This window comes from Lepidochelys kempii, chromosome 7, assembly GCF_965140285.1.
Source record: "Lepidochelys kempii isolate rLepKem1 chromosome 7, rLepKem1.hap1, whole genome shotgun sequence".
Taxonomy (NCBI): Eukaryota; Metazoa; Chordata; order Testudines; family Cheloniidae; genus Lepidochelys; species Lepidochelys kempii.
Window position 1 is genome coordinate 62,168,183 of NC_136386.1, and position 24,930 is coordinate 62,193,112.

General features: G+C 44.6%; 1 protein-coding gene across 8 annotated transcripts in view; it reads left to right on the forward strand.

Moving 5' to 3' along the window:
- The window catches only part of KAT6B (lysine acetyltransferase 6B), a 188,342-nt gene that overhangs the window by 9,931 nt on the left and 153,481 nt on the right, over positions 1 to 24,930 (forward strand). The window lies entirely within an intron of this gene.

Here is a 24,930-nt window from a genome sequence, read left to right on the forward strand (position 1 = left end):
GTCCTCAGCCGATTTTATTCCTCTTGACCATCATACATCTGCTTCGTTACCAGGTGGGCCTTACACTTCCAGCAGAGGTGTTTAATGGCTCTAGCTTCTTTCTAAAACTTATCCCTGTGTTTTCATCCCAAGATTTTAAAGGATGAGAGAGAGAGAGAGAGAGAGAGAATCAGTGGCATAAAAAATACCTAAAGGGAACCCTTGGTCATTCCTTACTTAGAGGTTGTGGTGTGCTTTTTGAAACTTCACTAGAAATTTTCCTACTCTGCCATCTGGTATCCCACTCTGCTTGAATTATTCATCTCAGTGGCTTTTTTAATGGATTAATTGCAGAGTGGCTTTTGAACTTCAGATGCATTTTGATAGTGCTCAATTCTGATTTTGCATAACATACACATTTCTTTTGACAATTATGGGGGCTGCAAACGGCATCTCCATCAATCCTCCTTTTAGCAGTTTTCACACTGATTTCTTCCTTTCCTTTCTTCTCTCAGCCTAGCCTGTGTCTTGTCCTACATTGTTGTACAGAAGCAATTCGGCTATGGAGCTAATGGCAAAGTGACACTGACTAGAAGCTTGAGCCTGCAGAATTAATTAAATAACTATATGGGGGTGCTCAAGCAAAGTTACATGAGCAGTCTCACTGAAATAAATGGGTATGAAAAGTACATGGCGTATCAGGCCCTAGAATTGGAATAGGAATTCAGGAGTATTGCTTACCATATGATGATTGCTATATTCATACACTGTATAGGTTTAATTATGCAAACCACTCGGAACTTCATCATTACAAGTACCTTTAGGAATTCTTGCTGTAATTCCAGTATTCTACACTGAAGTGAATCATTTGAAGCAAACAAAAACACATTAATACGTCAGATCTTCATGATCCGTGTTCTCAGGAGGAAATCTCCACTGGTAATATAGGGATAGTGACTCCGCGTTCAGGGCAAGCAAATGGTCAAATAGGTCACAGTCCTCGAAAAGTTAGCCTTTATTGTACTACTAAGAAACACTGATATATCTCTAAATTTGATTTTTTGAACATTTGTCCAACAAATCAGTCCTCTGATGTCAAGTGTTGTTACAAGAATTGAGCTTTCGTTATATGAAGTAAATTCAGGTATAAAGACGTACTGCTAATTTATGCTGCTTAGATTTTACTCAAAGTTTTTACAGCAGCTTCTGGAAACCTGTATAGCTCCACTCAGATTACAGAGCTGGGCTGAAGTAGTAGCTGAGGATCTGGCCCCATTATAGTTGATATGTGAATTCTTACAATATAGTTTAATGTGGCAATATCCTGTGTGTAACTACCAGTTTCATGACTTTATTTTAAAATAATGGCTTATATTATTCATCTTACTGCTGCATTTACTTTCCATGAGTGAACAGGTTAGTACTGAAGGGAAAAATGTGGTGCAAGTAGAAATAGTTCACAGAATGGTTGTACAAGGGTGTGTCCCAAGATTATCCCTTGAATTTGATTTACCAGAATGTAGCCACCTGGCCTTTCGCATTGAAAGCTAGACTTTGATAGGGCTAGTATATTTTAAAGGCCCCTCTTTTTGATCTAAATCTGGTAGTATATACTCCTTACTAAAGTATGATTTCTTATACTGGAGAAAAAGAAAGTTTGTCAGAAGATTGGTCATGACCATTCATGTTGCCCCTTCTGTAGAAATGATGATTAGAATAGCATCTTTGAATTCCAGAACTCAGTGTTTTATGGACATTTAGTCTGGTCTTGTAAACCCTTGCTTATACAAGTTGTACTTACTAATACAAGTAGTAACACATCACAGTGGATAAGTGAGATGCTGTGTGAGTGTACATCATGGAAATCTATGCATCTATTCAAAAGGTTGGTTGAAGCAAACTGAGCTTTCACACTGGTGGGAACAAATGCAGACCTTGATATTCCCCTCGGGGGGGGGAGGGGTGGCAGCGGCGCTTGGAGGGAACCCATTGTGAGGTACTGTCTCATTGTGTTTATATAGTGTTCGCCACAGTGGGGGCCTGATCTCAGTTGGGGCTTCTAGGTGCTGCTGTAATAAACAAAATAATGCGGTGGGATCTCCTGAAGTTTGCGTTGCAAAACAGGAGTTGCAAATTCCCTTTAAATGTTGGTGGTGGAGGGGTGGGGTGTGAACTCACAGATGAGATGTGCTGCATGCAGATCCCAAGGGTCCAGAGAGATGTTAGAGCACTGCTGTGTGGATCCTGGGTTAGCCTTTTCCATGAAACTGTCTGGATCCATTTTCTTCGGGTATCAGGGTTATGTTAGGAGTGGTATAGTCCATTGGTACTCCACCATAGCTGTGCATTACCTCCCTGGTCCAGTGGGAATAGACACCACAGAGTAGAGTTAATGCTGTTTCTGCAAGTTTTAACTACCATATGTATTTTCCATAGAAAATGTGCATGAGTCCAGAGGGGACCATGTGTTTAAATGTCAGCTCCACTTCCTGTAGAGTTCCAGAGTAGTGGAAAAAGATGGTCAAGGGTGTGGAACAGCTTCCATATGAAGACAGACTAAAAAGATTTAGGCTGATAAGCTTAGAAAAGAACTGACTAAAGGGAAATATGATAGAGCTCTATAAAATCATGAATGGTGTGGAGAAAATGTATAAAGAAGTGATATTAACCCTTTCACACAATACAAAAACCTGCCATTGCCAAATGAAATAAAGAGGCAGCAGATTTAATACAAATAAGAGGAAGTACTTATTCACAAAAGGCACAGCTAGCCTGTGGAACTCATTGCCATAGGATATTGTGGTGGCCAAAGTATAACTGGGTTCCCAAAAGAATTGGGTAAATTCATGGAGGATAGGTCTATACATGACTATTAACTAAGATAGTGAGGGACGTAGCCCCATGCTTGGGGTGACCCTCAACCTCTGACTACTGGAAGACAGAGCTGGATTGCTCCATAATTGCTCTGTTCTGTACACTCCCACTGAAGCTGTGGTATGGCCACTGTTGGAGACCGGATACTGGGCAAAATGGACTGTGGTCTGACCTGGCATGGCAGCTCTTATGTTCTTCTGACTGTACTACTTACATGGAGGGGCTTCCAAGGGCCCCCAGCAGTATGGGAAGAGAAATGTGCAATGGAGCCACTTATTTTTCCATATCCTTTTGCTCCTCTCCATCTGCATGAGGGGATGGATGCACCTGGCCCATAGGCAAAACATATTCCATTAGTAATGTTCCCTAGGTTGTCAACAATAAGCTTTCTGGGCTGGATGGCAGAAAGTGTGATTAGAGCTATATGAATTGAGCGTCTAAAGAGCATCACAGATAACTATTTTGGGACTAGTGTGGTCGCTTACACTTACCTTCTCTCCCTCGCCCCCCACATACTAATAAAGAGGGGCTGTTTTAAAACAAGGCATGTGGGTTGATCATTTGCAAGAGCTTACTCAGTGTAGACATGGATGTGCAGTGGTTTGTGACAGATAATGGGTGTCTATAGCACAGGTATAGCTATTGGGCTTTCCTGTGTTCTGGGTGAATCAGAAGAGACAATATATTGCGTTTGATATGTATTCATTTTTAATATTTTCTTAGGCCTCTTGAATGCCTTTTAAAAAACAAAAACCCACAGTTGAGTAATAGTTCTCTGCTTAGATTTTTATGCCAAGAGTCATTCTTTGTATGGTTTTTCTTTTTCACTTTCATTTTGTCCCTACAAATTGATCTTATTGCAAAAACAAGCTGTTTTATTAATTTTTCATACTTTGAACTCCTATTTAATGTTTTTACTGGCCTATGAAGACCTTACTTGCTTTTCAAATTATAACTTGGCATGGGTTGAATTTCAATTGTCTGGGATGCTGCTTCTGCCAGTGCAGACACTGGGTGTTCCTCCTTCTGTCTGTCAGGCAGGGAGCCAATGTATAGAGAAGATTCTGGCACCCAGCCCCCTCTTCCAGGCTCCTCCCCTCTCTGCTTCTTCCCTGTGGAAAGGCAGCTGGAGCCTGTTGGCTAAAGGTTTTGCTAATTGCTCCACCTTACCCATCTGGCCTCCAGATATACTGGACAGCAGAAACAGAAAGCCAGGCAGAAAGGAAGCTGTCTCTCCTGCTTCTGCCCACTGTACTTGTTCCATAATTAGGGCAGTGTTTGACACCCACTGTTGTCTGTTTGTCTACAGTGACCTACCATAGCTGACATTAAATTATCCAGGACCACCTGCCCCACTCATAGAGTTAGTCTGTAGGCAACTCTCCGTATGTCTTCTGCTAGTGAAGAACCTCAGCCACATATTCCAGGACTCCAATCAACTAACAGACAACATCCTAGCTTCCTTGGTTCCAACCCCATCTGGATGTATTTCTGAGGAGAGAATATATTCTCTTCCTTCAGTGGCCGAAAAATATTCAGGGGTGACCCAAACGTTTGTTTATAAAAGTTTTTCAGACGCAAAAATCTCTTTACTCCAGCAGTTTTAAAAACAAGAGCAAATAGTCACCTCTCCATCTTCCTCATTCCAGAGGAATAAGCCTATTTCTCTCTCTCTGTGCTGGCTTGTAGTCAGGCACAAGTTTAACACTAACAAGTTCTAGGAACCAACTTCAAGCCTGAGCCTTAATTTAAAGAGGGTGTAATACGATTTATTTCTTTCCCTCTGATCCTCCTGAGTCAGAGGTGCCAAGAGGAAGGATTTCTTGTTGCCTGTATGGTTGTTCTAGAACAGGGGTGGCCAACCTGTGGCTCTGGAGCCACATGCAGCTCTTTAGAAATTAATGTGTGGCTCCTTGTATAGGCACCGACTCCTTGTATGCCTTGTATAGGCAAGAACTGGTGCCTTTCCAATGTGCCGGGGAGTACTCACTGCTCAACCCGTGGCTCTGCCACAGGTCCTGACCCGACTACACCCCTTCCTTTCCCCTCCCTTGAGCCTGCCATGCCATGCCCTCGCTCCAGAGCCTCCTGCATGCCATGAAACAGCTGATCAGGAGGTGTGGGGGGGCGCTGATTGGTGGGGCTGCCAGTGGGTGAGAGCTGATGCGAGGGCTGTTGATGTATTACTGTGGCTCTTTGGCAACGTACATTGGTGAATTCTGGCTCCTTCTCATGCTCAGATTGGCCACCCCTGTTCTAGAATTTCCTGAGTCTTCGAAGTTGTTCTTGCAAACTACTTAATGGAGTTTCTTACCCTTGCTTCTGCCCTTTGTCAAACCAGAACCACTGTGGCCAAAACCCTCCACTAGGAGCCATCTTGCCAATTCCTTGGACCAAACAGGCCTGTGGGTCTTCTCAAGGTACTTTCATGTTTGTGAATGATCTAGGGAATGAGGCTGAGCCTAGTCCTGTCGTTACTGATCCAATTATTAAATACATCAGTTAAGGATGGAGTCTGACCCCTGGAGTGTCCAACAAAATGGTGATGGTAATTTGCTGCTGCTCTCAGACAAACTGTCTATTTAATGCCTTATGTCTGGCCTCTTTCAGGGATTTGTGTCCAAAGGTGCTAAATAGGCAGCATCCAGATGGATACCTCCTCACATATGAAACTCTGGGCTTGTTGTGAACCAGGCGAAAAGCTCCCTCACCCCATTTTGGAGTTGTAGTAGATAAAAAGAGCTCTCTCCAAGGCCTGAAACCAACTCCAGCTTTTAATCTTACAGAGGTATCCATCAGGAGCTGCATATCCTTACAGGTGACCCTGGTGGCCAGCCTGCCAACAGCTGGTATGTGTTTAGTCTTTCACCTACTGGGGATCTCCTGGAATTCAAACTGGAGCCCCTCCTGTCAGGGAGGTCCTCTCTGACCTGAATGAATGGGTCAATTTCTCTGAGTCAAGTCCTCGTTGAAGGATTTCCTCCCCTCCACATAGATGCCAGTGGATATGATGTTCATTTTCCCCCTTGGGGTATGTTCAGAAAGTTTAGTTCTCCCAGGGAGAGGCAGTGTACTAGAAGTTAGGGCTGTCAGGCTTGCTGTGGTTTCTCTGAAATACCATCCAGTCCAGTAAATCATGATCAAGTTGGAGAACTCATCAATGATAGCCTACGTGAACCAAGAACTGGTGCCTCATGAGTAAGTCTGTCCTGCTTTTGCATTAAGAAGAGGAGAAATCTGGATCTCTGAAGGCTCTTCATGTGTCCAGCCAATTTAATAGTTATGGCCATTAGCTCATCTATCCAGGCAAATGTAAACTCTACAGGGCAGTTTTCCAGTGGGTATCAGCAGACTAGGTCACTATAATGTAACCTATTTGCAATCTCCCCCAGAACTATCCGGTTCCCCAGTCCCCGCAACAGATATCAAACCTAGGGAGTTCTGGCCTGGAATGTGTTCATGATCAGCTGGTTAAACAAGCGATGTTAGGCCTTCCTTTCAAACCATTTTGCTCCTCCAGAAAATCTTAAAGAACCACGAGACATGAGAAATAATTTTTCCACTCTACTCCACACTGGTTAGGCCTCAACTGGAGTATTGTGTCCAGTTCTGGGTTCCACATTTCAGGAAAGATGTGGACAAATTGGAGAAAGTCCAGAGGACAGCAGCAAAAATGATTAGAAGTCTAGAAAACAAGACCTAGGAGAGAAGATTGAAAAAATTTGTGTTTGGTTAGTGTGGAGAAGAGAAGATTGAGAGGAACATGATAGTTTTCAAGTACTTAAAGGGTGTTATAGGGAGGAGGGAGAAAAAATTGTTCTTAACCTCTGAGGATAGGACAAGAAGCAATGGGCTTAAATTGAAGCAAGGGAGGTTTAGGTGGGATATTAGGAAAAACTTCCTAACTGTCTGTGATTAAGCACGGGAATAAATAGCCTAGTGGGGTTGTGGAATCTCCATCACTGGAGATTTTTAAGAGCAGGTTAGACAAACCCCTGTTAGGGATGGTCTAGATAATACTTAGTCCTGCCATGAGTGCAGGGGACTTGATTAGATGGCCTCTCAGTGTCCCTTCCAGTCTCACGATTCTATGATTTTATGAAAAGAGGAGGGTGCTTCTTGGTGCTGGTAAGCAGAGTGACTCTACTTCCTGGACCTGCTCCACTTGATTGGGGAGAGGTGGTTGGAGCTGGGGGGGAGGGGAATAATAGACAGCCTCCTGAATCCAGGTCCAGTGCTGAACCCTTTTCTCTACATTCTGCATGCTCAGGGCCTGACTCTTGACTAGTCCTTAAAATCCTAGGGAGTTTCAAAGATTGTACAAATTCCTCCTCTACTGCCACAAGAAGTCTGTCTTTAACATACTGCTTGATCTGGTTCATGTCCCTAGGGATAGGGACAGAGAAACTTTTTCTTTTTCCTTGATCTCTATCAGTGTGGGCTCAAGAAGAGGACTGCTAGTTACCTCAAGGCCTTCATGCCAAGAATTCTGAGGGGTTCAGTAAATGGCCTCTCGAGAAATCTTGTGACCAGGAGGTGGCATTCTTCCTAAACCCACTAAAATCCTTGTATCCCTCCATGAATCCTCTAATCTGGTTCCTGCAGTTCTTTTTTCTAATGCTTTTCTAGATACTGAATCGGATCTTAATCTCTCTTCATGGAAAGCGGTGGTGGTTTTGGCATAGGCACCAACTCAGTGGGTGCTCCAGCCCTGCTTAGCACTCACTAGCAGCCAACTCCCGCCTCCTGTCCCCCCCCACCGTGCCTCCCACCAGTCAGCTGCCATGCCGATCAGCACCTTCTCCCCTCTCCCAGCACCTCCCGCTGCAATCAGTTGTTTTATGGCGTGCAGGAGGCTCTGGGGGAGAGGGAAGGAGTGGGAATGGGGCCCTCTTGGAGGAGGGGGCTGAACTGGGTGGGAAGAGGTGTGGTGGGGTCTTGGGGGAAGGGATGGGGGGCAGAGCAGGGGGCTGAGCACTTCCTGGGCCCAGAGGAAGCCAGCACTTACGGGTTTTGGTGGTCATCGCTTCGGCCTGATGCATTAGGGAGTTGGCAGCCTAGTTTAATCTTCCAAAAAAAACAAGGTAGTCCTCTACACTTCCCATGGTTTTCTCCTCCAAGATGGTTTTATTTTTATATATATGATAAGGGATCTCCCTTCTTAACTCTTGTCTGAATCACAAAAGTCCGAAGAAGGTGTTCTGGCATTCTCTGGTTGCCTGAGCTTTGAAGACTTAGCTTTAATATCTCTTACAAATCCTCCTTTCTTCATCTTTTTTTGAGGGCTCATGTGAAGGAAAGAAATCTTCTCCATATATGCTATCATCCTGGTGTGACGTACCCAGGGTGCAGTCTGGACCAGTGAGGGACTCTGCCAGAACAGTATGTAAGAGAGAAGTCTTCATGCATGAGCTCTGTTGAGCTGACGCTTCATTTGTAAGTCTTCCTAGATAATACTGTCTCTTTGGACTTCACTTTCTTAGCCAGTTTAGCATTTGGATGTGGGGTAGGAAGGTGTTTTTTTTTCAGAGCTGCTACTCTTCTCTTCTCGTTGCTGATGGTGAAGACCCTAGTTCTCATACCACTAGAATCTAGCCAGTGTCTTTTCCCGTACACTTGTCATTGCAGTCTGGTTCTAGAGCTTCAAGAACTCTTCTCCTATACTGACATGCTGTTGCTGAGCAGAAATTGCATCCTGGAAAGCCAAGTTTTTGTTCTCCTGCATCATACCCACCAACCACAGATGGATTGTCCTCTTTGTTGACTGGGGGAAACTATAGAATATCAGGCACTGGCGCTTCAATTTATAAGGAAGTCCTTTTACTTAATCTTCTGAAAATAATGCTGCTTCAAAAAGAAAAGTCGTCATAATGTGCTCCTGTTTTAAAGGAAGTTTGTATTGCCACTGACAGCAGTGAGTTAAACTTGGATAATAGTTTTTTTTGTTCATATTCACTTCTCTTCAGCCTTTCTGCAAACTCTGATTTTATGCAGGGCACCAGGCATCATCCCAGTTGCCCTATAAATTGAAAAGTTTTAGGGATTTCCCTATTTTGCTCTCTGACAGCATAAATTTTGTTTCATTAGCAAATGTAACTAGTTTACAAGCGTTCGTTCTGTCTAGATTATTTCTATATGTTAAACGCAGCAGGTTCTACCTTAGTAACCAAAATAAAGTTTCTTTTTTAGTCTGTCGTCTAGTTTCACAAAGCTGGTTTCCCCTCCCCCCATCCCCCAAGAGCAGCCTTAATTTTATTAAATAGTTCTTTTCAACTCCCCTGTTTGGCTAATGTTTGCTCATCATAGTACATTTGGGATTTGTTGATGCTTATGAGATTCCAACTGTCTATACATCCCATTGTTCCTTGATATTACAGGAACACAGTTCTACAACATGTGGTGGAAAAACTAGGAACTGTTTTCTGCCTTTTTTTTTTTTTCTTGACTGATTTCCTCCCTTTATGTTTAAGATCCTTTGAGTATAAATCAACTGCTGATCAAGCAAAGTTTCCTAATTTGATATCTCAAAATTGCAGTAGAGAATCTTTCTTCCTGAGAGAGTTTGGAAGTCAAGTGGTTTAGAAAACCCTTTCTTGGCAACTTAACTGCAATGCCAATTTTGAGCTCTTTGGCGCTGGGACTCCTCAGCATGAATAATATGCTGGTGCTGTGTAAGGAATGCAAAAATGAGTACTAGCCTAACTGTGGGTGAGTGAGATGGATTCTGTTCTGCCTTGTGCATTGTAAGAAGAATTCACAAGATTTCAGTTGCAGAATTTTGAGATTGGTGATGCTTTGAGTCAGAGCACGTTTACAAGATGCCAGGGTATTTCCAGGGCAGTAACCAGTTAGGGTGCAAAAAATCTTCACCTGTAAACTGCTGGTAGCCAGAAGGAATCAGTATGATTACCAATTTTATTTTAAATTGGGTTGAGATTTTATAAACTAACTTGAGAACCTGTACTATTGCTGTAATGCCTGGTGGCTGGAGTGGATTAGGGGCAGTCTAGAGCTGAACTCAAGTGTGCACGGGTGGTCTGTTAATCAGGAGGTCAGTCAGTATCAGAGTCAGTCTGGGCCAGGTGGGAGTTCTTGCAGGGGTCAGTAGCCAGTAGAGCCATTTTATGGGACTGGGTCAGTGGATTAGGGAGGTGAGGGTGGGCTGGGCAGGGTCAGGCAAAGCACAAGGGTGGCAAGGTACAGTTATGCAAAGGTAAAAAGGCAAGGCGGTCTAGGCAGCGACCAGCAGGCAATGGCCTGTTGTTCAGACAGCTGCTTCTTCCTGTTGGTTTCTGCATTAGGTATCCAAGGAGGATGCTGACTGCTCAGCCAGTCAGAGACCTGGGGAGTGGCTACTGTGATGCTGCAGGCCTTAAGCTCTAAGGCTCTCTGATGGGGACAATGTCGGAGTGCCATTGTGGTGTGGTAGCTAGGGACACCATCTAGGAAACTGACGGACCAGGGTACAATACCAGGCTCCTGACATACTGCAAATATAGTTTAAAATTTATAACAGTAAATTTTAAATGCTGTGGAATTTTTTAATGTCACTACCGGTGGGGTGTCTCACTCTTCCTTAATTTTTTTTTGCAAAGAATAGCTTAGTAAAAATTAAAAAATAAATATTGCAGGATATGAGTCTTAAAACAGTTATATAACCTTACTCACATGAATAGTCCCATTTCCTCCAATAGGAAAACCCATGTGTATACGTGTATGCAGCGTCAAGAGCTAAAATTGCATTTTTATTAAAACCTTTTCTTAGATGCAAAGCCTCTGTCACTTCAAAACAATATTGCTTCAGTGTTAACAAGGAAAAGTTATTTGGATTTTGAAAACATTGAAGTTATAGTCACTTTTTTTTATACATATCAGCCAAATTTTTTTGAAAAGTAAAAACCTAAAGCTAGTCTCTGAAGCCTATATTTTGGCACCTAATGGTTGGATTTTTCAGAGGTGACTAAGTGACTTAGGAGCACAAGTCCCATTGACTTCAGACTGCAAATGTTGATGAGGTATAGAGCCCAGTCAAAGCATTTCAGCTCTCTTGATTTGTGGAAGTTCAATATATTGGAAGGTAATGTTAACTTCAGTTATACCTGGAGCTATTTGCTTGCTTTGTGGTGTTCCAGTGACAATGTTGCAGTCCTGGACTTACCTTTTTCAGTATAGATGAGCATTTTCAGTGTGAAAATTAATGGTAGGCAGTGTTTGGGGGGAGGGGGGGAGAGAAAGAAACAATTCTCCACCTGCAAAATAAGCTCTGCCCACATGAATTTGCGGAATGAGAGACTGATCACAGTAGAATATGCAGACATACAAATCTGGAGTGCTCTCTGACCTCTGCTGGGCTCCTTGAGTTTTTGGTTGTTGCTGGGGTTGATTGGGGGTTGAATATGCCCATGGGCCCTCCTAGCCTCCTTGGGCTTCACTGTGATATTTTTTGGCGGGGAGGGGTGGAGAGGGAAAGAAGCGGTAACGATATCTCCCAAACACCACCCACTTAGGCCACCCAAATGAGACCAGTTGTGCAAATCTGTGATCCTCCCTTTTTAAATGATTAATAAAATGGTTAACAAAATTGACATTCAGATCATCGTTTCTGGGTATCAGTTAACATCTCAGTGAGATGGAAGGGGCCACTTATGCCTCTCAGAGCTACTGTTGTAGGCTTTCAGTGGACTTGGACATCTCTGGATTGGTTACACACATTTTTCAACTCTGAAGAACTAGAGGTACACTAAAAAGTTTGAGAAAGGTGCAGCTGGGCCATACTAGCCTAATCTAAGCCTTGTATTGGTTTTATTACTTGGTTTGAATATGTTTATGATGACCTTCCTACTGATGACAAAAAAACCAAACAAACTGACTGGTGTTTTGTGTTTTAGTCAGTGACTCTGTGCAACCATGGTTAGAAAAATCAATAACTCTCCCTGGGTGAGTAAGACTCTTTCATGGATGAGTGCTGTCAGCTTCTGCAGAATCTAAGCTTCTAGCTGTAAGTTTATGGTCCTCATAGTTGCAAAGGCAACCTTCCAGTTGTGAATGGTGTAAACAGACGTCATAGGCTCCAGAGAGACTGTTCGCATGGGTGGAGGGGAAGAGTTCAGCTGCTCTTGTTTGAGTGCTGTGGGAGCTGTTTCCTCTGCAGAGGGAGGTTATGCTGGACTCCGTTGCTGCAGAAGAGAGTCCCGTGTATGTGTAAGGTCTCTGCTGTTGTATCCTGGCACCCACCAAAAGGGGTATTTTTGGGGTTGAGGGTTCTTGCCATCCCAGCAGAGTGTTCTTGGGTCTGGGGCCAGGGCCACCACCACACTTATTTCCCTCTGAGGTGGCAGGCATGGGGCCAACTCGAGCAGTCCATCTGCTTGGTGGAGCCTAATTGTTCCTTGTTGTTTTGGTGGGCTGGGATCTGGTCCAGGAGAGGGTAAACTTCATTACCCCACAAAGTTCTCCATTTTGGGGTGTGCTGCGGGGAGTGGCACTCCTGCCATGCAGTAGAGCCCTCTGTGGGAAGAGCCAGCATAAATGTAATGGAGTTGGCAGCACTTACTGCTATCTATTTTCTTGTCCCCCAACAATGTCTTATTCAGGGATGGCCTGGCATTAATTGACTTTTTTTTTTTTTTTTTTAAATGTGGTGTCTGTGTGGTGGGAGGCAGCATTAATGGGGAGTGTGGTTTGGTCAGTGCAAAACCAAGGCTTTTGGTGGCATTAGTGTATTTCATCCTGGTAATTAGGCATAGTTAAGGCTACGTTTTAGTCACGGGTATTTTTAGTAAAAGTCATGGGCAGTAAACAAAAATTCACAGCCTGTGACTTGTCCATAACTTTTACTATATACCTATGACTAAAACTTGGGAGATGGGGAGTCAACTTGGGGGGACAGCCCAGGGAGCACCGTGGGTGCTGTGGGGAAGGTTGGCGGGACTGGGGCAGGCTCCCTACCAGTCTCCTGAGCTCCACGTGCTGCCTCTGCTTTGCCCCAAGCCCGAGTTCTGCAGCTCCCATTGTCTGGGAACCGTGGCCAATTAGAGCTGTGGGGGTGGCTGCCTGCTGGCAAAGGCAGCATGTGGAGGTAGGAGCTGAGGGAGGGGAGTTCCTGTAGCCCTTCTGGGGAGCCTGCCCTAGGTAAGCACCACCCCAGTCCACAGCCCTGAGCCCCCCCACACCCAAACTCCTCCTGCTGGGGGGGGGGGTAAGACTTCCCCAGCAGCAGCTGGTGCGACTGGCCCAGGGGCTGCCTGAGCTGCTCAGGTGGCCCCCAGACCAGGCACACCAGCTGCTGCAGGAGTCACGGAAAGTCACGAAATCCATGACCTCCATAACAAACATGGAGCCTTATGCATAGTCCTTAAGTTAACAAATGGATACACTTTTTATTTTGGCCAGTCCTCTTATAGGAGAGGATAGCCTTGTGTGTACAGTAGCCTTTTTTGTATACTGTTGTAGAACAATTACTTTGAGGGATTTTATGTACAGCTACCTCATACAATTTTTCAGCTAATGTTTTGATTATAAGCCGAGGAAACTCGGCTTCAAAAACTCTTGAACAATTCACAACATATAAAACAGAAAAATACTGCTACGTGAATCATATGTGTTGTGTGGGAGTTTAAAAACAGGATTGACAGATGGTCTAGGTCAGGGGATCTCAAACTCGGCTTACATGAGGACTAGTACCTTGGCCCGAGGGCCGCATCACTGAATACTTTTCATTCAACGATAGAAAAGTATAGTCCAAAAATGAAAAAAAATGAAGAGTAATATAGTATGCTATTAAAAGTCAATGTATTAACTTTTTAAAAGCTGTAATGCAAAGAGGGGTTTTAATAAAATATAAACACTCAGTAATGCACCTCACTCATGACAAAACACGCATTTACTTTTAGAATTACTTCAGTTGAAGCCCTCCCTCTGCCTAGGGCCCCACCCCCACTCCACCCCTTCCATGAGGCCCTACCCCCATTCCAACCCCTTCCCCATATCCCTGCCCCAGCCCCACCTCTTCTCCGCCTCCTCCCCTGAGTGCAGCACATCCCCACTCCTCCCCCCTCCCTCCTGGAAAGTCCTAAGCGCTGCCAAACAGCTATTTGGTGGCGGAAAACGCTGGGAGGTAAGCGGGGGAGCGGGGCCGCAGCACACTCGGGGCGGGGGTTGGCTGTCAGTGGAGTCTGCGCCTATGGAGGGCCGCAGGAAATAACTCCGCAGGGGCCGTGTGTTTGAGACCCCTAATCTAGGTTTTCTTATTGGGTTTGCCACAAGATTTTCTGTGTGACTTTGAAGTTATCTGTAGGCCCTGATCCGGCAGCTGGCTCCAATAGCCATCCACCTGCATGAAGTCCATTGGACTCCCTGTGAGCTTGCCATCCTCTCATCTGGAGCTTGTTGTTGAATAGTGACCTTCATCATACCCCCCTCTCCATTTCTTCCTCTGTAAAAATGTGGATAACACTTAATTCATAAGCATGTTCTGAAGCTTAATTCATTGACGTGTTAGAATATGAAGGTAATTAAAGCAAGCTCCATAAAAATAGCTATATAGAAATACAGTTCAACTTAATCCTTGTCTCTTTTTGTAATGCCTCTTTTTAAACAGTCAAAATAGTAATACTTTTGTCAAAAACAATTTAAATTTGTTGTTTTATAAAAGCATTTTAATGTAACAATTATGTTCTTTGCTTGGCTAACTTATTTAACAATGGCTAGTTAAGGAAGATCCACTTTTTATAGACAGCCAGGTCCTCAAATTATAGGAGAAAAGATGTTCTGCTTTGATTTCTCACTTTGTTCCTCTTGCTTTCATCTAGTGTGCCCCAGTAGATCTACTGCAGAAGCCAATTAAGAGGGATGCTTGGGGGGGGGGAAAAATGGTCTGTTAAGGACAAGTGTTCATAAGTCTGTCTATAAACATACTTTTTAGAACGGATAAACAGAAGTAGACTCTTCTGATGTGATTAGCTTTGACCTGTTATGAACTTTCTAACTTATCCAAATTTTTTCACTAGCAGCTGAAATTTAGCACCACTGTCAATAACTTCTATTCCATTAAACCATTCACACACGTTTAGAAATTTTTATTTTTCTGATACTGGAAAATTGTGTTATAGAAATAATTCCAATTTAGGATGGCATGTTGGTTGGCAATAAATCTTCCTGTCTTATGAATGCAAGCCTTCAGGCAGTTTTGGAAAATGATCAGGTACAAATCATAGACATTTTCTGAACATCTACCATTTTTATAGGAGAAATGATGTGAGAAATGATGACTGAAGAAAACAAGTTATTTGGACAGATTCTAATCTGATGCATTGCTGTATATCTTTCAAGAATCTGCTACAGCACTTGCATATGTGCATTGTATTTAGTGCTGCTGCACAGCATTAGAGCTGATACAGTGTGATCTTAGAAACCAGTGATTTGCTTTTCTGTGGCCATTTTAAATCTAGGTTCCCATCAGTTCTGTGACATACAGCAAAAAATGCCTTGTATCAAGGCACTTGACATTTCTATATGCTGCACACCTTAAGGGAGGGGGAAAAATCCTGCTAGCTGTATTTTTAATTCCTCATGGTAATTTAAATCTTCTTTCTAAAAGAGTACTAAGACATGACCCCCGCGCCCTTCCCCCCCAGCAGAGCAAGTAGATGGCTTCTGCTTATCTAACACTGGTGTTTTTGCATTTTATTTGTAGCTTCATTTCTGTTGGTGATTTTTAACCATTAACAATATTCTATCTTAGAATTTAATAGTATAGCTACTGAGGAAAGTCATCTTCAGTTAGTCATTCAGCAGGAAATGTGTTGGAAACTTTTTTTTAAGGATTAGGGGCCTAGAAATATGGATTGTATTATTGGCTGTGTATCAGTATTAATGGGCAAGTTATTTTAATTTCTGCATACCTCCTTCCACTCCCTTTGGAAGGGGACAGTTGTTGCCCACCTCACAAGAGCATTATGTATCTTTAATGGTTTAAAAAGCATGCTGAGATCCTGGCATGTATGATCCTAAGGAATTATTGTTAATAGTATTAGTTTATTAGGTAAAATAACCCATCTGAAGAAATGTTTGAGGAACTCTGCCTAATTTGAAAATATCTTGGCAGCTGTTTCTTAGGAAAACCCCAGTTAAATTCCAAGTTTGTAGAGATAAATTGGATGGAAAGCCATTTCTTGCTGTGCTTTTTTTCTTCTTCTATCCATTGGCTACCTGACACCCAAATACACTCTGTAAACAGGTATTTTTGTTTTAATGCATTCCACCCCTCCCCCCCCGGCGCAATCTGTTCTTAAGCTGACCTTTCTGAAAGCAGAGTTGTCTGATCCCAATATTAAGAGGTCAGCTGAACTAAAAAGCACTAATATGTAGATTTTTTTTTTTTTTTTTCTCCCTGATGGATGGTGTTCGCAACCTAGTGGTTGGGGCTGGGTTTGGCCTCTATTTTGCTGCATCTCTAATCTTACTCCCAGGCTGCTGTCACGACCTGAGGTGGTCTGGTTGGGTGGTGATTTGATCCTTTGGTCATGTCACCAATCAGTTTCACCTCTCCCAAAGGTGATGGTTCCAAGGAAGATACGGGGGTCTGTCTGTCTGACTATTGAGAGTCTGCATTCCAGTTGCGGCTTTCCAAAGGTCTTTACCCTTTCCTTCCTTACCCTATGGAGAGGCTAGAAGTGAGGGTTTTCATGCCCTTCTTAATGAGGAAGGTTAGTAGGGAAGCCTGGGCCCTCCTCCTCCTCCACCTATGTACCCCTTAAGTTTGCTTCCCTGGGCTACTTTCTACCATCCACTCTCTTGCCAAAGTCTTACAGTTTGCCTCAAAATAATAAAAGAAAAGATAATAATGGAACCTTCAGCTCTTTTGGCTGAGCAAGCGGGCTCTTTCTCTCTGGGAGAAGGTTTCTGCTGCACCATTCTTCAGGAACTCTCGGGGTAGGTCTCTCTCCCTGCCCTATCAGGCCTCTTCTGAGCTGCCTGGCTCCCTTTTTAAGGTTCACTTTCAGCTGGAGCATGCTCTGCATGTGTGTCCTGGCCTAGAATTGCTTCTAAAGGAACCCCTTTAGTTCCAGTGCAGGGTTTATACACCCCATCAGTTGATTCTTAATTGGGTTATACTAGTTTCAAACATAACTAGATAAATCTCTCTTACATCTTGTTTCAAGCGTAATTTTCATGCTACTTTCCCCAAATAAAAAGTAAACTATTTTATTATGCATTGTGAACCAATGGATGCAACTGTTTATTACTTTCTGTGCTTTATTTCGGAGGAGTATGATTGAGCGGAACCGGAGGCTTTGAGGGAAGACTGAAATTTGATTAGTTTGTGTGTGACCTCTAGCTGGTAGATGCAACTAAATGTCATGTGGTTAATGTGGCTACTTTCAAGTTAAAAAGAGCATTTGTTGATATAACTCTCTAAATTAGTAGTGCTTTTCAGTAGCTTGTACTTTACTGCTTCCTCAGCGCACTTAAATAAAATCTGAACTTTTAAATGTAGATTCTCCCCGCTGTAACTCTGTGAAATCCCCGTTTGGTCCACAATCTAAATTGCATTAGCCTTCATGAGACATGTGAAGTGAATCTAGCCATCTCAAAGACAACACATTTATCCACATCACAAAGCCACCACACCGCTTGGCAGAAGTGGAAGTCTTTGCTCAACAGTAGGATGAAGACCACTGCAAGCCTTTCTTGCAGGCCAGAAATGGAGTGAGTTATTGGATCGCTAGGGATCTGAGTTTGTAAAAAGACCTATGGAAATCAAGGACTTGCAGGTCCAGAATTTATGGGAGGAGGGGAAGGGTATTTGCATAGACCCTACTTGCGCTAGTTGGCTGTAGTTAGTGATAATCTTCTCTTATAATGTTAATCATCACACTTCAAAACAAAAGGGATACATATGAAGAATTTAATAGCAATATATTTTCATTTAAAAACTATGAAAACCTTGATCAATTAAAATTAAATGGTAGCGAGAAGATTTCAGAAACAGGTTAAACTGGGTGTGTGTGTGTGTGTACACGCACCTGCATGAAACCGTAAGAACATAAGAATGGCCATACTGGGTCAGACCAAAGGTCCATCTAGCCTAGTATCCTGTCTTCTGACAGTGGCCAGTGCCAGGTGCCCCAGAGGGAATGAAAAGTACAGGTAATTATTAAGTGATCCATCCGTCCGCTGTTGCCCGTTCCCAGCTTCTGGGAAACACAGGCTTGGGACACCATCTCTGCCCATACTGGCTAATAGCCATTGATGGACCTATCCCCCATGAACTTACCTAGTTATTTCTTGAACCCTGTTATAGTCTTGGCCTTCACAACATCTTCCAGCAAGGAATTCCACAGGTTGACTGTGTATGTTGTGAAAAAATACTTCCTTTTGTTTGTTTTAAACCTGTTGCTTTTAATGTCATTTGGTGACCCAGTTCTTGTGTTATGGAAAGGAGTAAATAACACTCTTATTTACTTTCTCTACACTGGTCATGATTTTATAGACCTCTATCGTATCCCTCCTTGGTCATCTCTTTTCCAAGATGAAAAGTCCCAGTTTTATTAATCTCGCCTCATATGGAAGCCATTCCATACCTCTAATAATTTTTGTTGCCCTTTTCTGAACCTTTTCCAATTCCAATATATCTTTTTTGAGATGGAGCAACCACATCTGCATGCAGTATTCAAGATGTGGGCATACCATGGATTTATATAGAGGCAATATGATATTTTCTATCTGATCTATCCCTTTCTGAATGATTCCCAACGTTCTGTTCGCTTTTTTGACCGCCGCTGCACGTAGAGTGGATGTTTTCAGAGAACTATCCACAATGACTGCAAGATCTTTCTTGAGTGGTAATAGCAAATTTAGATCCCATCATTTTATATGTACAGTTGGGATTATGTTTTCCAATGTGCATTACTTTGCATTTATCAACATTGAATTTCATCTGTCATTTTGTTGCCCAGTCACCCAGTTTTGTGAGATCCCTTTGTAGCTCTTCACAGTCTGCTTGGGACTAAACTCTCTTCAGTAGTTTTGACTCATCTGCAGATTTTGCCACCTCACTGTTAACTCCTTTTTCTCCCAGATCATTTTATGAATATGTTGAAGAGGACTGGTCCCAGTACAGACCCCTGGGGGACACCACTATCTACCTCTCTCCATTCTGAAAACTATTTATTCCTACCCTTTGTTTCCTATCTTTTAACCAGTTACCAATCCATGAGAGGATCTTCTGTCTTATCCCATGACTGCTTATTTTGCTTAAGAGCCTTTGGTGAGGGACCTTGTCAAAGGCTTTCTGAAAATCTAATTACACTATATCCCCTGATCTCCCTTGTCCACCTGCTTGTTGACCCCCTCAAAGAATTCAAGTAGATTGGTGAGGCATGATTTCTCTTTACAAAAACCATGTGGACTCTTCCCCCAACAAATTATATTAATCTATATGGTCTGACAATATTTGTTCTTTACTAGTTTCAACCAGTTTGCCCGTTACTGAAGTCAATGTCACCGGCTTGTAATTGCTGAGATCTCCTCTGCAGCCCTTTTAAAAAAAGTTGGCATCACATAAGCTATCCTCCAGTCATTTGGCACAAAAGCTGATGGATAGGTTACAGACTACAGTTAGTTCTGCAATTTCACATTTGAGTTCCTTCAAAACTCTTGGGTGAAAACCATCTGGTCCTGGTGACTTATTACTGTTGAATCAATTTGTTCTAAATTCTCCTCTGACACCTCAATCTGGGACAGTTCCTCAGATTTGTCACCTAAAAAGAATGGCTCAGGTTTGGGAATCTCCCTCACATTCTCAGCCGTGAAGACCGATGCGAAGAATTCATGTAGTTTCTCTGCAGTGGCCTTATTGTCCTTGAGTAATCCTTTGGCATCTTGATCATCCAGTGGCCCCACTGGTTGTTTAGCAGGCTTCCTGCTTCTGATGGACTTAAAAACAATTTTTGCTATTACTTTTTGAGTCTTTGGCTAGCTGTTCTTCAGATTCTTTTTTGGCCTTCCTGATTGTATTTTTACACTTCATTTGACAGAGTTTATGCTCCTTTCTATTTTCCTCACTAGGATTTAACTTCCACTTTTTAAAGGATACCTTTTTGTCTCACTGTTCTTTTATTTTGTTGTTTAGCCCCAGTTGTACTTCTGGTTTTCTCACTGTTTTTTAATTTGGGGCAATACATTTAGGACAACCTCATTGGTCAGTTTCTGTGTGTAAGACACACTTTAATTTTGTTTTAGGTGTGAAAATTAGAGGGCTCACATGAACAAAATTAGTATAATCTTCAAGTAACTGCACATGCTGGATTTCATTCCACCCCATTACATGGGTTACTCTATGTTCATGCCTGCACAACAGAGCAGAATTTGGCCTGAAAGAGTTTGATTCTCTGTGACAGGTACTTTTTTCCAATCTTGAAATACATATAACTTAGACTCTGATCCTGCAAAACTTTTACACAGATTGTTCAGTTAAAGGCATTTGGACTATTCACACAAATAACCTTTATTCAAGGAAGTAAGAATTTGTAGGATCAGGGTTCTGTCTGCTATGGATTAAATTTGTGTAACCTTTTTATGTAACCAAAGTGGGTTTCTTTAAGTCATTAAATATTGAACTACATAAACAGTTACACTATTGAGAGGGTATTTGTGTACTTAGACTGAGAAGTTAAGTAACTTAGTTTTATTCAACTTAAATGTTGGCTCCAGCCATAAGTAAATTACAAAATTTGGCAGAAGACAGGCTAGTGCATCTAAACATCTCAGCGATTGACATACCAGAACTGGTATGTGACTGACATTTAATCTTTGCATCCATTTGGCTTATTGATTTGAACCTTCCATACTAGTAACTAATGTGTGTGTTACTGCTCAGCTGAACAAGAGCTTAACAGATTTACAGTTGTACTAATAACACTGATCTTTCCTAAAAAGAAAAAGGAGTACTTGTGGCACCTTAGAGACTAATCAATTTATTTGAGCATAAGCTTTCGTGAGCTACAGTTCACTTCACGAAAGCTTATGCGCAAATAAATTGGTTAGTCTCTAAGGTGCCAAAACTACTCCTTTTCTTTTTGTGAATACAGACTAACACGGCTGTTACTCTGAAATTGATCTTACCTGTTTATCTTGTTTTCATGTTTGCCAACTGAAAGTTTTAAAACTTCAGTCACTCTTTACTATCATCTGTATACACTCTGTGCCTCTTCAGATCCCATGTTTTGTATTATTCAGTTACAGTAGGGCAGAAGGTGCTGTGCAGAAACTGATTTCTAATGTTAGAGAATGAAGGTTTTCTGTTAAAATTTCAGATATAAATCCAATCACTGCCTCTTAGCATACATGAGCACTCAAACAGAACAAGTCTCTACACTGAAATTCTAGCTATCCCCAACAATTTTCATGTGAATTCTTGGAGTATGTATATTGCATGAGGTTTCAAACAGAGATAGAATTTAACATGGATATGAAAGACTAGCTTAACTAGCAAAACATGTTAAACTGCTTCAAAATTACATTTTTTTGATGCTTCACAAGAGAAGAATCTATACTGAAACAGAAGAAGAAAAGATCTATTTGGTCATCCGGCACACTTGCCAGGATTATTTCCTGCAGAATGTTCATTTGGTCAAATTGAGCCCTGGAAGAAGAGGATTCAGCTCCCACTGAAGTCATTAACCTGTAGTGTCCAGCTGAATTCAAAATATTTCCAGCAATTATATATTTTTTTTTAAAAAAAAAATTCCTTTTCTAAAACTTCTCTGTAGACCAGTTGGATTTTGGTGGTGAAATTTTCATTATTGGTTTCATACCACAGCTTCTGGTTACATCACTTGGTGCTAATATAAATAATTCAGCTCACGTTTGTTTATAGCCCTCCAAATACTTGTTGAAGCCTAACATTACCTCATTTAGTAGTTTTGACCAGCTATATATTGTGACAAAGTTCCTCTTCTGCCTTGGTGGGTCCAGCACTTATTGGCGGATTTGCTCGCCTCAGAGGTTCACGGCAGCCCTCAGTTTGGCCACTTTCGTAGCTCAAATCTGCCATTCGCTCAGTTAGCCTCATCACTGGCCAACATGGGGAAAGGAAGAACAATCCGCACAGTCTCTGCTGATCCACCTAGTGGATCGGGGAACAGGCCAGAGACTTTCCTCTCTGGTGGAACCCACAGTCCAGTTCAGTTCAACTCCTCTGATATGAAGTAAGGAGTTGGAGGGATGGGGGGAACCCGGGCCTGCCCTCTACTCTGGGTTCCAGCCCAGGGCCCTGTGGGTTGCAGCTGTCTAGAGTGCCTCCTGGAACAGCTGCGTGACAGCTACAACTCCCTGGGCTACTTCCCCCATGGCCTCCTCCCAACACCTTCTTTATTCTCACCACAGGACCTTCCTCCTGATGTCTGATAATGCTTGTACTTCTCAGTCTTCCAATAGTACGCCTTCTCACTCTCAGCTTCTTGTACTTCTTGCTCCCAGCTCCTCGCACGCACACCACAAACTGAAGTGAGCTCGTTTTTAAACCCAGGTGCCCTGATTAGCCTGCCTGTCTTAATCGATTCTGGCAGCTTCTTGATTGGCTGCAGTTGTTCTAATCAGCCTGTCTGCCTTAATTGTTTCCAGAAAATTGCTCTTGTGGTGGGGGTCTTGACTGTGTTTGTGGGGACATGGGGGGGGGTGTGGTGTGGAGCCTGCCCCTCCAATCCATCTGTGTCCCCCCTCCACCTCCCCCACTGGCTGTTTACCATCTGCCTTCAGCTCCTGCCTCTGGACTCAGCTGCTTGCTTGGCTTGCCATGCCCTACTTCCACCATTTGGGCCTGAAGCAGCAGCCAGCCCAAACAAGACTTTGTCATGCAAGCGCACATAGGCGCACGTGCCCCCCCTTGGACTTCCCACCCCACAATTTTGCCCCTTGCTACCTGCCCCATTCACTCCTTGCAGCCTTTTGCCCCTCCCTTTGGCCAAGCCTCCCTTACTAGCTTCAGTTTGTTTGCCTGACCCACCCGTTTCCCTCTACAGCTTTTGATTTTTTGCCCCCCCACCAGCCTCTGAAGCTAGCCCCTTGGTTTCCCCGTTCTACCTCCAGCCCGCTTAGCCCCTCGCTCCGTGTGCCCATGCCCCCTCCCCTGTGCTTGTGCCCCTCCCCATTTTTAGTTTGAACTCTCTGCACTGCAGCCCTCCATGCTGTTGTATCCCCCCCCCACACACAGTGCAGCTAGAGGAGCCGGAATTCCACCCAGTGTCGGTTATTGACCCCTAGCCCTTGATTGCCACCCTGTCCAGCCCACCCTCTTTGGCGCCCGCCTCCCCTGCCTGCAGCCTAGCGAGGAGGAGTGGTCGACCTGATTCCCCTATCCCTTGCTCTTTCTGGTGTCTCCCCCTCCTTCCCTGCTTATGATGGGGGGGGACAAGACAAGTGGGGCCCCTCTGGAAAACTCCGCTGCCCTTTCCCCACCTGCCGCCCCATTGCCCCCCCGAGCCTCTACCTTCTCGGCCACAGCCGAACCACCTGCTACTGCCCCTGTTGGGGCCCTGGCAGCGGTGGACACTGGGGTGACCTCTGCTGATGCCACGTCTCTTACCCCCTCCGACTCTGGGCAAGCCACCCCAGCCAGCGGAAAGGGCCAGGGTAAAAAGAAGGGGAAGGACCCTGCAAAAAAGACCAATCCCTCCATGGCAGGGGCTGCCCCCACTGGCACGGCCCCGCCTCCCTCCCCATTGTTCTCTCCACCAGCTCTGTGGGTGCCTTTCCCCAGGCATATGCCCAGGCGACAGCAGCCTCCCCATCTGCCGCTACGTCGTCTCTCCCACCCACCGCCTCCACTACCATCTGTAGCGGCCGGGGCCCCTTCCCGACCTTGACCAGGAAGCATGGCATCCGTTGCCTCCTGGTGCCCGCCTTGCCCCACGTGGAGACCTATGTGTGGGCATTGGCAAGGGTGGTGGAGCCCATCACCACTTAGGCGGCCTCCAAAATGTATGGAAAGGTCATCTTCTTTTTGGTATCTGAGGCGGCCGCCCAGGAGGCGGTGGAGAAGGGCCTGACGGTGGGGGGCGTGTTCGTCCCCTTAGAGCTGCTAGAGGACCTGGGCGTCCGTCTGGTCCTGACCTCTGTCCCTCCCTTTCTTCCCAGTGCCGCCCTATTACCTGCTCTTTCCACCCTGGGGAAACGCATCTCCCTTGTCAGCCCTCTTCCACTGGGCTGCAAAGACCCCGCCCTCCGTCACGTCGTCTTGTTCTGCCAGCAGGTGCAGCTTCAACTGCCGCCGGTGGCGTGCGAAGGAGAGGCGCTCGAGGGGTCATTACTAGTCCCCTACCAGGGGGCCCGTTACCGGGTGCACTATTCTATAGGGGAGGCCCGGTGCTACCTCTGCAGGGCGATGGGACACGTCCAGAGGGACTGCCCCTTGGCCCGGCAAGGAGGGGCATCCGGGACCCCCGAGTCCCAGCAGGGTGCCGGCCCTGTCATCGCCGGCACCCCTGGCTGCCCGGAGCCCGAAGACACCCCTCCTCCTTCCCAGTCCACCACTGATGCCAAGTGGGGGCACTGATGCCAAGCCTTCCACCTTGCCCACGGGTGTATTCCATCCACTGGTGCCAGCTGGGGAAGATATGGCAGCACCGGAAGGCAGTATCGCCCCTCCACAGCAGTCCCTTCCTTCTGAAGCCCCGATGGAGCCCCTCCTTCTCCAGTACCATCATAAGCCCCTGTGAGCCCTGAAGCAACCACCACTTCGGGTGCCAGAGGGGAGAACCCCAGGGTAGCGGAAAGTGATCTCCCCTCCATTTACGAGGAGATTGAGGCCCTGGGTCTGACCCTGATCACCCAGGGGGAGGATGATCCTCTGCCAGCGGGCCTCAATCTGAGCGACCTCACTCCGGCCGCCCTTTACCTATCCTCCCTCCCACTAACCATTACTTCTGTTCCCGCCTCCGAGGAGCCCCTGGACTCTTCCACCAACCCTGCCGCAGCTGGCACCCCAGTGACGGCCGCCAAGCCTGTTGAGGCGACAGCCAGTGCCACGCGACCGGGACCCGAGCCACCGGGGCACCCCTCGTTGGTGTGAAGCAA